A 16,119-nucleotide genomic window follows, 5' to 3' on the forward strand; every position below is an offset into this window, starting at 1 on the left:
GATAGTCAACATGGCTTTGTGCGTGGGAAATCGTGTCTCACAAATTTGATTGAGTTTTTTGAAGTAACAAAGAAGATTAATGAGGGCAGAGCAGTAGATGTGATCTATATGGACTTCAGTAAGACATTCGACAAGGTTTCCCATGGGAGACTGGTTAGCAAGGTTAGATCTCACGGAATTAAGGGAGAACCAGCCATTTGGATACAGAACTGGCTCAAAGATAGAAGACAGAGGATGGTGGTGGAGGGTTGTTTTTCAGACTGCAGGCCTGTGACCAGTGGAGTGCCACAAGGATCGGTGCTGGGTCCTCTACTTTTTGTAATTTACATAAGTGATTTGGACGCGAGCATAAGAGGTACAGTTAGCAAGTTTACAGATGTCACCAAAATTGGAGGTGTAGTGGACATCGAAAAGGGTTACCTCAGATTACAACAGCCAATGGACTGAGAAGTAGCAGATGGAGTTTAATTCAGATAAATGCAAGATGCTGCATTTTGGGAAAGCAAATCTGAGCAGGACTTATACACTTAATGGTAAGGTCCCAGGGAATGTTGCTGAACAAAGATCGTGCAGTGCAGGTTCATAGCTCCTTGAAAGTGGAGTCGCAGGTAGATAGGATAGTGAAGGCAGCGTTTGGTATGCTTTCCTTTATAGGTCAGAGTATTGAGTACAGGAGTTGGGAGGTCATGTTGCGGCTGTACAGGACTTTGGTTAGGCCACTTTTGTAATATTGCGTGCAATTCTGGTCTCCTTCCTATCGGAAAGATGTTGTGAAACTTGAAAGGGTTCAGAAAAGATTTACATATTGCCAGGGTTGAGGATTTGAGCTACAGGGGGAGGCTGAACAGGCTGGGGCTGTTTTCCCTGGAGCATTGGAGGCTGAGGGGTGACCTTATAGAGGTTTTCAAAATTATGAGGGGCATGGATAGGATAAATAGGCAAAGTCTTTTCCCTGGGGTTGGGGAGTCCAGAACTAGAGAGCATAGTTTTAGGGTGAAGGGGAAAGATATAAAAGAGACCCAAGGGGCATCTTTTTCACACAGAGGGTGTTCAGTGTATGGAATGAGCTGCCAGAGGAAGTGGTACAATTGCAACATTTAAGAGGCATTTGGATAGGTATATGAATAAGAAGGGATTGGAGGGATATGGGCCAGGTGCTGGCAGGTGGGACATCTGGTCAGCATGGACGGGTTGGACCGAAGAGTCTGTTTCCGTGCTGTACATCTCTGTCTCTATGACTCTATATGGAGGATCACGGAAAAATCAATGGGCTGTGTTGCAAAAACTTGACCTACTCTTGGGAAATAAGGCAGGGCAGGTGCCCGAGGTGTCAGTGGGGGAGCAATTTGGGGCCAGCAACCATAATTCTATTTGTTTTAAAATATGGAACAAGATAGGCCAGATCTAAAAGTTGAAGTTCTAAATTGGAGAAAAGCCAATTTTGATGGTATGAGGATAGAACTTTCAAAAGCTGATTGGGGGCAGATGTTCACAGGTAACAGGACAGCTGGAAAATGGGAAGCCTTCAGAAATGAGATGATAACATGTGCAGAGACAGTATATTCCTGTTAGGGTGAAAGGAAAGATTGGTAGATATAGCGAATACTGCACGACTAAAAAAAAAAATTGTGGGCTTGTTAAGAAAAAGAGGGAAGCATAAAGAGGATAATCAAGTGAATCGTTAGAGTATAAAAGCAGTACGAGTATACTTGAGAGAAATCAGGAGGGCATAAAAGGAACATGAGATAGCTGTGGCAAATATAGAGTTAAGGAGAATCCAAAGGGTTTTTACAAATACATTAAAGGACAAAAGGGTAACTAGGGAGAGAATAGGGCCCCTCAAAGATCAGCAAGGCAGCCTTTGTTTGGAGCCGCAGAAGATGCAGAAATCCTAAACAAGTATTTTGCATCAGTATTTACTGTGGAAAAGGACATGAAAGATATAGAATGCAGGGAAATAGATGGTGACATCTTGAAAAATGTCCATATTACAGAGAAGGAAGTGCTGGATGTCTTGAAATGCAATAAAACGGATAAATACCCAGGACCTAACCAGGTGGATACTCGAATTCTGTGGGAAGCTAGAGAAGTGATTGCTGGGCTCCTTGCTGAGATATTTGTATCGTCGATAATCACAGGTGAGGTGCCATAAGACTGAGTTGGCTAGCGTGTTGCCACTGTTCAAGAAGGGTGGTAAGGACAAGCCAGGGAACTATAGACCAGTGAGCCTGACATCAGTGGTGGTCAAGTTGTTGGAGAGAATCCTGAGGGACAGGATGTACATGTATTTGGAAAGGCAAGGACTGATTAGGGACAGTCAACATGGCTTTGTGCATGGGAAATCATGTCTCAAACTTGATTGTTACATCCTCAAAAAAACTCCACTCAAAGAGGATTGATGCGGGCAGACAGACTTCAGTAAGGTGTTCGACAAGGTTACCCGTGGGAGACTAGTTCGCAAAGTTAGATCCCATGGAATACAGGGAGAACTAGCCATTTGAATGCAGAACTGGCTCAAAAAGGTAGAAGACCGAAGGTGGTGGTGGACAGTTGGTTTTCAGATTGGAGGTTGGAGACCAGTGGAGTGCCACAACGATTCGTACTCGGACCACTACGTTTCGTCATTTATACAAATGATTTGGATGTGAGCATAATAGGTATAGTTCGTAGGTTTACAGATGACACTAAAATTGGGGGTGAAGTGGACAGCAAAGGAGGGCACCTCTGATTACAATGGGATCTTGATCAGATGAGCAAATGAGTGGAGGGGCAGATGAAGTTTAATTTAGATAAATGCAAGGTGCTGCATTTTGGGAAAGCAAATCTTAGCAGGACTTATACACTTAATGGTAAGGTCCTCGGGAGTGTTGCTGAACAAAGACCTTGGAGTGCAGGTTCATAGCTCCTTGAAAGTGGAGTCACAGATAGATAGGATAGTGAAGGCTGCGTTTGGTATGCTTTCCTTTATTGGTCAAGAGTATTGAGTACAGGTGTTGGGAGGTCATGTTGCAGCTGTACAGGACATCGGTTAGGCCACTTTTGCAATTGCGTGCAATTCTGGTCTCCTTCCTATTGGAAGGATGTTGTGAAACTTGAAAGGGTTCAGAAAAGATTTACAAGGATGTTGCCAAGGTTGGAGGATTTGAGCTATTCGGAGAGGCTGAATAGGCTGGGGCTATTTTCCCTGGAGTGTCAGGGACTGAGGGGAGACCTTATGGAGGTTTATAAAATCATGAGGGGCATGGATAGGGGAAATAGACAAAATCTTTCCCCTGGAGTGTCAGAGTCCAGAACTGGAGAGGGTGAGAGGATGAAAGATATAAGAGATACCTAAGGGGCAACATTTTCACGCAGAGAGTTGTGTGTATGTGAAATGGGCTGCCAGAAGTAGTGGTGGAGGCTGGTACAAAATTTAAAAAGGCATTTGGATGGATATATAAATAGGAAGGGTTTAGAGGGATATGGTCATATACTCTGGGTGCTGGCAGGTGGGACTAGATTTGACTGGGATATCTGGTCGGCATGGACATGTTGGACCGAAGGGTCTGTTTCTGTGCTGTACATCTCTATGACTCTATGTTGACCACATCTGCTACCTGATGTACCAGAGTTTTCCACTTTTACCTCATGTAAGTTCTGAATGTTTTAGAGCATAGGTTGCATATTTACTTTTTTTCATATTGCTATAACTTAGTCGTGTAAACTTTATTTTGTTATGGCGAGGCCATTCAATCTTGTGGCTTTATTAAATCTGAAGAATAGTATAATTTTAACACCACAGTTACTGGTCTCCTGGCCAGACTATAGAACATAGAAGAATACATCGCAGTACAGGCCCTTCGGCCCTCGATGTTGCACCGATCCAAGCCCACCTAACCTACACTAGCCCACTATCCTCCATATGCCTATCCAAAGCCCGCTTAAATGCCCATAATGAGGGAGAGTCCACCACTGCTACTGGCAGGGCATTCCACGAACTCACGACTTGCTGAGTAAAGAACCTACCCCTAACATCTGTCCTATACCTAACCCCCCCTTAATTTAAAGCTATGCCCCCTTGTAATAGCTGACTCCATACGTGGAAAAAGATTCTCACTGTCAACCCTATCTAAACCCCTAATCATTTTGTACACCTCTTTCAAGTCACCCCTAAACCTTCTTTTCTCCAATGAAAACAACCCCAAGTGCCTCAGCCTTTCCTCATACGATCTTCCTACCATACCAGACAACATCCTGGTAAACCTCCTCTGCACCCATTCCAGTGCCTCCACATCCTTCCTATAGTATGGCGACCAAAACTGCACACAATACTCCAGATGCGGTCGCACCAGAGTCTTATACAACTGCAACATGACTTCAGGACTCCGGAACTCAATTCCTCTACCAATAAAAGCCAGTACACCTTCTTCACCGCACTATTTACCTGGGTGGCAACTTTCAAAGATCTGTGTACATGGACACCAAGATCCCTCTGCTCATCCACACTACCAAGTGTCCGACCATTAGCCCAGTACCCCATCTTTTTGTTACTCTTACCAAAGTGAATCACCTCACACTTAGCTACATTGAACTCCATTTGCCACCTTTCTGCCCAGCTCTGCAGCTTATCTATATCCCGCTGTAACCTGCCACATCCTTCCTCACTGTCTACAACTCCTCCGACTTCCGTATCATCCGCAAACTTGCTCACCCAACCTTCTAACCCCTCCTCCAGGTCATTTATAAAAATGACAAACAGCAATAGTCCCAAAACAGATCCTTGCGGAACACCGCTAGTGACGGCACTCCAAGATGAACCTTTGCCATCAACTACTACCCTCTGTCTTCTTCCAGCCAGCCAACCCCTAATCCAAACCTCCAACTCACCCTCAATGCCATACCTCCGTATTTTTTGCAGTAGTCTACCATGGGGAACCTTATCAAACGCCTTACTAAAATCCAGATACACCACATCTACCGCTTTCCCCTCATCAACCTCCTTCGTCACCTTTTCAAAGAATTCAATAAGGTTTGTGAGGCACGACCTGCCCTTCACAAAACCATGCTGACTATCCTTGATCACATTATTCCTATCCAGATGTTCATAAATCCTATCCCTTACAATTCTCTCTAAGACTTTGCCCACAACAGAAGTGAGACTCATCGGCCTATAGTTACTAGGGTTATCCCTACTCCCCTTCTTGAACAAGGGAACCACATTTGCTAGCCTCAAATCTTCTGGCACTACTCCTGTAGACAACGAGGACATAAAAATCAAGGCCAATGGCTCTGCAATCTCCTCCCTTGCTTCCCAGAGAATCCTAGTATAAATGCCATCAGGCCCAGGGGACTTATCTATTTTCACCCTTTCCAGAATTTCCAACACCTCTCCTCTACATACCTCAAAGCCATCCATTCTACTATGTCTAGGATATGAAGGGCTTTTGCCCGAAACATCAATTTTCCTGTTCCTTGGATGTTGCCTGACCTGCTTTTCCAGCACCACTCATCTAGACTGCAATCCTCATTTTTGCCTATGTCTAGGATACAGCAGATGCTGAACATCTGAAATCCAAATAGAAAATGCTGGAAAAACTGAGGCCTGGCAGCATCTATGGGGACAGAAATGGATTTAACACTTCAAATTCAATACGACTATTCTTTGGAACTGAAGGCAGCTCCAAAATTATGGTTGAAATGCTATTGACAAAGGGGGGAAAGGTCATGGAACAAAGGAAATTATAAAAGGTATATTAATGGTAGTAGGGAAGATATGAATGGGTACAGAATACGAGTTAATGACAGGCATGAATTGTAGGGAAGAGATCAGCTTTGCTGAGAGAAAAAAAACAAAATATGGGCACGTTAAATGGCTGTCCTCAAAACGGCATCAAGTGTGTCATGCCAGATAAGTACAACAAATCAGGCAGCATCTGAGGATGAGAATCAACGTTTCAGGCATAAGCCCTTCATCAGGAAAAGTCTCCTGCTCCTCGGATGCTGCCTGACTTGCTGTGCTTGTCCAGTACCATACTCTCGACTCTGATCTCCAGCAACTGCAGTCTTCACTTTCTCCTAATACTCAAAACAGAGGACAGTGTTCATGGTCTTAAATTGTTAAACTTAATGTTGAATCCTGTAGACTGTAAATTGCCTAAATTGATAATTAATATTATTCCCTCAGCTTGTGTCAAACTACAACAGAGCTGTTGACAAAGGCAAGGAGTGTGTGGAAGAGATGGTGAGGGTATCCAGAACAAAAACAGTCCTCGAACAGTTAACACTTACCATTAACACCATTCTTTATCTATATCCTACCTCAACTTTAGCACTCCTTTTGTCTTTTGCTCTAATTGACACCTTTAACATCTGTTCCAGTTACTCCTCCTCATTCGGTGTCAAAAATCACAGAACACCAGGTTATAGTCCAACAGGTTTATTTGGAACACTAGCTTTCAAAGCGCTGCTCCTTCATCAGACAACTACCTGAAGGAAGCCTATGCTTCCAAATAAACCTGATGGACTATAAACTAGTGTTGTGATTTTTAAACTTTGTCCAACCCAGTCCAACACCAGCATCTCCACATCACTGTCAGCAGCATAAAAAAAGTTCCAACCACTTCAGTTTTCAAAAAAAGTTATACATTAACTCTTTCTTTCTCCACATGCTGCCACACCTATTGAGTTCATCCCGTACTTATGTTATGAAACACAAATAAAATTTGGCAGTCTTGTCAAGAATGGTAATCTCCTCCAAGAAAGGTGACAACTTTAAAAGAAAGCAGTGGAACAAGGACAGGCCAAGCTAAAGGAAGCACAAGTGTTAAAAAAATGATCTGTTATCCACAAAATCAGTTTTAAAATTGCAATTCAATGTATCTGATTTTTCTTTTCTCAGGGTGCCTTTTTTTAAATTCACTATTTTAATGGGTGGGAGGGAGGTGATAACTTAGCAAGAAATAATTCACCTTACAACAATAAAAACTCAATTGCATTATTTGTGGAGTTTATTGCTATGGAAAAAGAAACAAAAAAACTGCATGAATAAGTGCAACTAAATCTCAAACTGTTGCTACCCCCAGCTTTACAAGTAAAAGGAGTTTTAAAATCATTTGGATGTTTTAAATGAATTTTGGAAGTTGTGAAGAGAAAGCAAAAATACTCCAATAAGTACACAAAAGCAGTGAACTGCACAATACTTTGGACAATCCAAACTACAGATTATATCACATTGATATTACATTTTAGGATAAAAGGACTGACAGTTCATTTTAATGAATGGAAAACAGCATGGCTAAGAGTCAGACATTGTGTTGAAATATCCAAGTGCTCTATGTAGAAACTTGCATCAGCGCATGAGGAAGTCACAGGGCTCTTTGTACAAAGTGACCCTGCCCTGACCCATGAAATTTCATTACAAAGTCACAGAAAACTTCACCAGATTACTTTGAAGTTAGCCATTTAAATCAAGATGGAGTCCAGGTTTGTTTAAATTAAATCAGACACTGAGGTCTAAATCTTATTCAGCAAGTAACAAAGTAAAACTTACACCCCTTCTGAAATGTCGAATGGAAGTAACCACATATCAACAGCTCAAAATATCATGAATATAATTAGAGTGAAAATTTAGTTAAAAATACTCTCAAAAATAAATTGTACAATTACAATAAAAGTATCAATAAATGCAATGGAACATGAAACCAAGCACAATCATACAACGTAGCAAACCCTAGAAGCAACAGGACAAAAGCCAAGATTTGATTATTGAACCAGAAGGAACAAACTCATTGATATTGCTGCAGTACAGCCTTCAGAACATTGTGAAGCATTTCCCCAAATGTTTTTCTTAAAGAAAATGATGGTTACCAGTGCTGACTGTATTGCAGCAGTAGGTTCCCCACGTTTTCCAATTATTTATGTGTTACTCATCATATTATTCTCACTAATTATCCATCAAGAATTGACCACAAATAATTTGCCATAAAGATACAAACAGAAGACACTGCAGAACAAAACCCCTTGGTACTGCCTCACCCTCAGTAGTAACAGAAACCGGTGATTAAAACTTTATTAGAAGTTGGATATTGCCAAATTAAACTTTGTATGAATTCTTGATGTAAGCCAGACTTTCCCTCAAAAAAAAAAGTTACATTAAACCAATTTCTAATTTAATATACAGTATTTTTTAAAAGAATGAGCAATGCCTAAATTAAGTACGCAATGGATAAACACACTGTGCTTTGATGCTAGACTACATAATCCAATAAATCCCCAACCAAATCTAGTCTGTTTGACTAATGTAAACTGGACAAAGAGAAGAACATAATCAGTGAAAAGAGCATACGTGTTTACAGGCTCAACATTAAACAAAGGGGCTGCCAGGAAGGTGAATTATTGAGTTTAAAACTTAGCTCACGCTTTGGGGCCCTCCATTTTTGTTTAGCAGGAGGAAGAGTGGAAGTGACGAGCAGAGGGTTGCAAGGAAGGTAAATCACTGCTTTAAGAACTTACCTCGTGAATAGGCAGAGCACACACTAAGCAGGAGCGGACGTGGGACTGCTGAGTAAGTGAAGTAATATATTTGGGTGGATTTGTTATCTGAAACACTACTATCTCCCATCCATCCATCCTCTGCTAAGGAAACGAGAGTTCTGTGCGCCAAATTGGTAAAGTAACTAGTTTTTTAAAAAAATTCTTTATTTTTCAATAGCCTCTTTGGAATTTAGAATAGTGGGAAAGGAAGTTGAATGTTCCTCCTGCAGAATGTGGGAGGTAATGGTCACCACAAGAGTCCCTACTGACTTCTTCCGCGAGAAGTGCGCCCAACACCATCTGCTTGAAAATGTTAGGGAACTGGAGCTGGATGAACCTCGGATCATTCGGGAGACAGAGGGGGCAATTGAGAGTTACAGGGAGGTAGTCACACCTCAGGTACAAGATAAAGGAAGACGGATTACAATCCGGCGACGGAAAGGGAACCGGTAGACGGTGCAGTGATCTGCTGTGCCCATTTCCCTCAATAACAAGTGTACCATTTTAGATACTGTTGGTGGGGGAGGGGGACACTACTTACTGGGGGTCGTTCATGGGGTACAGGTCTCTGCCACGGAGTCTGTCCTCGTCAATCTGAATGGAAGGGGCAAGAGGAGTATAGCATTATTCTTTGGGGACTCCATAGTTAGATAGGAGGTTCTGTGGGGACAGGAGAGACTCACAGTTGGTGTATTGCCTCCCAGGTGCCAGGGTGTGTGATGTTTCGGATCGTGTTTTTAGGATCCTTAAGGCGGAGGGGGAGCGGCCCCAAGTCGTGGTCGACACAGGCACTAACAATACAAGTCGGAAAAGGGATGGGAATTTAAGACAAAAATTCAGGGAGCTAGGGAGAAAGCTTAGAGCAAGAACAGCTTATCTCTGGTTTATTGCCTGTGTCACCTGCTAGCAATGCAAGGAATAGGAACAGAGAGGAGTTGAACACGTGGCTACAGGGATGGTGCAGGGTTTCAGATACCTGGATAATTGAGGCTCATTCAGGGGTAGGTGGGATCTCTACAATCAGGATAGACTACACCTGAACCAGAAGAACAATATCCTGGATGGGAAGATTTGCTAATGCTCTTTGGGAGTGTTTAAACTAATTCAACAGAGGGATGGGAACCAGTGTACAGGAGATTGAGAGTAGTGAGGTCAGAAATAAAGGTTTCAATGTCACAAGAGTGCACCTACAAGCAGGAAGGTGGTTTGAAGTGTGTCTACTTCAACTCCAGGAACATCCGGAATAAGGTGGGTGAACTTGCAGCATGGATGGGTACCTGAGACTGAGGTTGTGGCCATTTCAGACACATGGATAGAGCAGGGTCAGGATTGTTGTTGCAGGTTCCGGGTTTTAGATGTTTCAGGAAGAATAGAGAAGATGTTAAAAGAGGGAGAAGTGTGGCACTGTTAGTCAAGGACAGTATTATGATGGCAGAAAGGACGTTTGAGGCCTCGTCTACTGAGGTAGTATGGGCTGAGGTTAGAAACAGGAAAGGAGAGGTCACCCTGTTGGGAGTTTTCTATTGGCCTCAGAATACTTCCAGAGATATAGTGGAAAGGATAGTAAAGATGATTCTCGATAGTAGCGAGTGTGACAGGGTAGCTGTTATGGGAGATTTGAACTTTACAAATATTGACAGGGAGTACTGTAGTTCAAGTACTTTAGGTGGGTCAGTTTTTGTCCAATGTATGCAGGAAGGTTTCCAGACACAGTATGTAGACAGGCCAACAAGGGACGAGACCACACTGGATTTGGTACTGGATAATGAACTTGGCCAGGCATTAGATTTGGAGGTAGGTGAGCACTTTGGTGATAGCGACCACAATTCGGTTATGTTTATTTTAGCAACGGAAAGAGATAGGTATATACGGCAGGGTAAAAGAAAAGCTGGGGGAAAGGCAATTACAATGCGATTAGGCAAGATTTAGGATGCAGAGGATGGGGAAGACGACTACAGGGGATGGGCACAATTGAAATGTGGAGCTTATTCAAGGAACAGCTACTGCGTGATCTTGATAAGTATGGAGCTGTCAGACAGTGAGGAAGTGGTCTAACAAGGGAGCCATGTTTATTAAAGAAGTTGAAGCTCATGTCAAAAGGAAGGAGGAGACGCTAATGAGAGGATGAGATGTGAAGACTCAGTTAGGATGCTTGAGAGTTAGAAGTTAGCCAGGAAAGACCAAAAGAGAAAGCTAAGAGGAGCCAGGAGGGGACATGAAAAGTCATTGACATCAAAGGAAGCCCTAAAGCTTTCTATAGGTATATCAGGAATAAAAGAATGACTAGAGTAAGATTAGGGCCAAGGATAGTAGTGGGAAGTTGTGCACGGAGTTCGTGGAGATTAAGGAAGCACTAAATGAAAATGTTTCATCAGTATACACACTGGAAAAAGACAGTGTTGTCGAGGAGAATACTGACATACAGGCTACTAGACTAGATGGGATTGAGGTTCACAAGGTGGTGATATTAGCAATTCTGGAAAGTGTGGAAATAGATAAGTCCCTTGGGCCTGATGGGATTTATCTTCGGATTCTCTGGGGAGCCAGGGAGGAGATTGCAGAGCCTTTGGCTTTGATCTTTAGGACATCATTGTCTACAGGAATAGTGCCGGAAACCTGGAGGATAGCAAATGTTGTCCCTTTGTTCAAGAAGGGGAGTAGAGACAACCCTGGAAATTATAGACCAGTGAGCCTTACTTCGGTTGTGGGTAAAGTGTTGGAAAAGGTTATAAGAGATAGGATTTCTAATCATCTAGAAAGAAATAGGTTGATTAGGAATAGTCAATACGGTTTTGAAGGGTAAGTTGTGCCTCACAAACCTGGAGTTCTTTGAGAAGGTGACCAAACAGGCGGATGAGGGTAAAGTGATTGACGTGGTGTATATGGATTTCAGTAAGATGTTTGATAAGGTTCCCCAATGTAGGCTAATGCACAAAATACGGATGCAAGGGGGATTTAGCCATCTGAATCAGAAATTGGCTAGCTGAAAGATGACAGAGGGTGGCGGTTGATGGGAAATGTTCATCCTGGAGTTCAGTTACGAGTGGTATGCTGTAGGATCTGTTCTGGGGCCAATGCTGTTTGTTATTTTTATAAGTGACCTGGATGTGGGCATAGAAGGATAGGTTAGTAAATCTGCAGATGACATGAAGGTTGGTGGAGTTGTGGACAGTACCAAAGAATGTTGCAGGTTACAGAGGGGACATAGATAAGCTGCAGAGCTGGGCTGAAAGGTGGCAAATGGAGTTTAATGCGGAAAAGTGAGGTGATTCACTTTGGAAGGAGCAACAGGAATGCAGCGTACTGGGCTAATGGTAAAAATCTTGGTGTAGATGAGCAGAGAGATCTCGGTGTTCATGTACATGGATCCCTTGAAAGTTAACAACGCTATCTACTGGGTGGCAAGAAAGCATACAGTGTGTTAGCTTTTATTGGTAAAGGGATTGAGTTTCAGAGCCATGAGATCGTGTTGCAGCTGTACAAAACTCTGGCATAGCCACACTGAGTATTGCGTACAGTTCTGGTCACTGCCTTATATGAAGGATGTGGAAGCTTTTGAAAGGGTTCAGAGGAGATTGACTAGGATGTTGCCTGGTGTGGAGGGAAAGTCTTTTGAGGAAAGGCTGAGAGACTTGAGGCTGTTTTTGTTACAGAGAAGGTTGTGAGGTGACTTAATTGAGTCATAAGATAATCAATCAGAGGGTTAGGTAGGGTAGACAGTGAGAGCTTTTTTCCTCAGATGGTGATGGCAAGCACAAATGGACAAATAGTTTTAAATTGAGGGGTGATCGATCTAGGACAGATGTCATAGGAGATTCTTTACTCAGTAGTATGGGCGTGGAATGGCCTGCCTACGACAGTAGTAGACTCGTCAACTTTAAGGGCATTTAAATGGTCATTGGATAGGCATATGGATGAAAATGGAATAGTGTAGGTTAGATGGGCTTCAGATTGGCCCTTGATGTTGCGCCGACCAGTGAAACCAAAGGGCCTGTTTTGCATTGTAAATGTTCTATTTTTTAAATGATCTATAATACTAGGCAGTACATGCTGGGTCATCTTCCATCAACCACTTGACACTAAGTAGCTAAAAGAATAAAAGAACAAGAATAGGCCATTCAATCCATCACGTTTGTTCCACTGTTCAATTAAATTATATTTGATTTTGTAGCCCTGAATGCCCTTCTTGAACAAAAGCTGAAAAGCTTAAGCTTCAAAGTTTCAATTGATCTAGTCTCAACAACTTTTCTGGATAAGTGTTCCAGATTTCCAGTTAAAAATTACCCTTTTCACAAAGAGCAGCTTCCTGATATTACCCAAACAGCTCTATTCTAAATTTAACGTTGTACTCCATGTATACCCATTATATACTTCAATCAATCAATCAATCAGTTTAAAAACAGTTCAGATTTCCCTTAGTTACATAGCAAATATGGAAAAGTTAAAGCCAAGCTGTAAATAAAGCAAACGTAAAATCAAAAAGAGAGTTTTGGAAATTTGTGCTCATGGCACATTTGTCAAGGTTTATGAAATCTTTGCAACAGCACTATTACTGACATCCAATGGCCAGCCTAAACCATGCATATAATCAAACTTTCTGCAAGGAGTTAAAGTTTTTTTTCACATGTTACTAAACAAGCAAGAGACACCAGAGTCAAATGATCTCTTCTGCAAATTCAGTTTTGAAAGAGAAACCATTGCATGGATCCAGAAGTGAAATTGTGTACACAGTGTTTTAGGGGTGTCAACTACTGTAAGAAATAATCACATTTGCAATCTGCAACTTTGAGCTAATAGCTATGTCGTGGTTTTGAATTAGAGAGCCTTTTCACTAAGACGATGAAAGGGGAGGAGACAGACTTGGAAATCTTTCCAGTCTCTGACAAGATCGGAAACTGTTTTCATTGGAGAAAAGAAGGTTTAGGGGTGACTTGATAGAGGTGTACAAGATGATTAGGGGTTTAAATAGGGTTGACCACGAGAACCTTTTTCCACGTATGGAGTCAGCTATTACAAGGGGGCATAGCTTTAAATTAAGGGGGGGGGTAGATATAGGACAGATGTTAGGGGTAGATTCTTTACTCAGCGAATCATGAGTTCATGGAATGCCCTGCCAGTAGCAGTGGTGGACTCTCCCTCTTTATGGGCATTTAAACAGGCATTGGATAGGCATATGGAGGATAGTGGGCTAGTATAGATTAGGTGGACTTGGATCGGCGCAACATCGAGGGCCAAAGGGCCTGTACTGCGCTGTATTTTTTCTATGTTTTCTATGTTTCTAAAAACAAAAACTGTTGGTGAAACTCAGCAGATCTGGCAGCATCTGTGTGGGGACAAACAGCAGAGGTAAAGTTTTGAGTCCAGTGACTCTTCATCAGGACTGCTTTTTTCTCACAGATGCTGCCAGGCCCACTGAGTTTCACGAGCAATTTTTTAAATGCTTTCAAATCTCCAACATGCACAGTTCTTCACTTTTATCGGGATGTCAAGATTATGAATTAGCTATTAAGGTTAACAGGAAAAACTTAGAATAGCAACTCTTATTAGAATTCCTACTGTGTGGAAACGTACCCTTCAGCCCAGCAAGTCCACACCGATCCTCCGAAGAGTAACCCACCCAGACCCATTCCCCTTTTACTCTACATTTCCTCCGGACTAACGTACCTAACCCATACTGCCCTGAACACTACAGGCAATTTAGCATGGCCAACTCACCTAACCTGCACACCCTTGGATTGTGAGAGGAAACCTGAGCACCCAGAGGAAACCCACACAGACACGGGGAGAACGTGCAAACTCCACACAGTCACTAGAGGGTAGAATTGAACCTGGGTGCCTGGTGCTGAGAGGCAGCAGTGCTAACCACTGAGCCTCCGTGCCGCCCCATTATCTATGCTTGGGAATCAGTGCTACCAGATGCATTGCATCCCAGACCTTCTAAAAGGGCAGAAAAACAAACCAGACTGGAGTAACACAGAAGGCTTTGAAGACCCATTTTGAGCTCTCTACTAAAGTAAAATTTATGAATGACATACTCAACGTCAGAGCCCAGAAAGAAAGTTGTAGAAAGATCAAAGGCAGAGCATTGGATGGAAACACTGAAGGACACCACATAAAATAAAAAAGAAAGCATTTTCAGTAGTGGGGAATAAAATGCTTTAATTGCAACGTGTTTAGCTGGGAAGAAATGCAAGCAGATAAGTGATGATTCTACCAAATTTCACCACAACATACAGCAAGTTGGTAACTTAACACCTCAAAGTGAAAAATGATTTGACAGTTTGCCACCACCAGCACAGTGGTGTTATCTCACAGCACCAGGGACCCAAGTTCAATTCCAGTCTTGGGTGAATATCTGTGTGGAGTTTGCATATTCTCCCAGTATCTGCGTGGATTTCCACTAAGTGCTCAAATTTCCGCCCACAATCCAAAGATGTGCAGATTAGGTGGATTGGTCAATATCAGAGCTTTACATACCTGTGTATAGTTCAAGACAGCCCACAAAACGTGAAGTAAAATTCTGCCTGTATGATAGAAAGGATTAGCAAAGCAAAGAACCTAATGGAAAAACAAATTCAGATCTATAATTCCAGACTATAGACAACTGAATTGGCCTAGCAAGCTACTCAGTTCACGGACAACAAATGCTAGCCTTGCCAACGATGCCCACATCCGAAGGAATAAAGAAATATTTGCAAGGATGCAAACGTGTATGCTATATTACCAAAGGTTTTCAATTAAACTTTGAAGAGATCCACCATCTCATGCTGACCTTTGAAGAAACTTTGTCACAATATGACAAAGATCTTTACTAAACGAGATGCAGAGTTACATACTGGCAAATTAAACTGGATAGCAAGCAGCTGTTCCGTGACTATGTACTAGACACCACTTCTCAATATCTTTCTTAAACCACATCTATATGAACAAGGGACAAAAGTACGCCAGTCAGTTCCTCAATCATATGCCACCATTGAATAAAACCAGATTAATCTGTCAATTCAGGTTGACATTCTTGCCTACCAATGATCACAGTTCAACTCATTTGCTTACCAATAATGTAATCATCTCTGCTAGGACGAGGGGTCCTTTAGCACTCAGACACTGGTCAGCTTGCTACTTCAACAATCTATTTAGTTCTCTCATGATTGCGATTTTGTGGACTAGCTCCCTCCCTTCCATGCCCAGATTTAGAGCTGCTGGCTTACATCACCTATACTTTATTAAAACTAAAATACCTGTACAACTAATCTGCCATCTTGCTAGTTATCATTTTCAATTCTCAATTCTCAATTTCTCTTAAGGCCAATACTCAGTTAATTCTTTAATTTTTCATAGTTACTCTTATTATTCAACTTTACATGTCTGGCTAGCTTTTTCCTCTTTAATTTATTTTTGCATTCTGCCCAATCTCTGATCTGTCACTTGCTTTGCATAAATATATGCTTTTAAGTGTCATACTGTCATTAATGTATCTAGTTAATCATTGGGGGTGGGACTGAAATGGAATTTTTCTTATTCACTGGAATGCATCTATTCTATGTATTCTGAAAAATCTCATTAAAATGTCTGCCTTTGCATCTCGACTGATTTTACCTTTAACAATCT

The sequence above is a fragment of the Chiloscyllium plagiosum genome, unplaced genomic scaffold, assembly GCF_037043375.1.
Source record: "Chiloscyllium plagiosum isolate Xiang-an unplaced genomic scaffold, Cpla_swu_hap1 HiC_scaffold_9, whole genome shotgun sequence".
Taxonomy (NCBI): Eukaryota; Metazoa; Chordata; class Chondrichthyes; order Orectolobiformes; family Hemiscylliidae; genus Chiloscyllium; species Chiloscyllium plagiosum.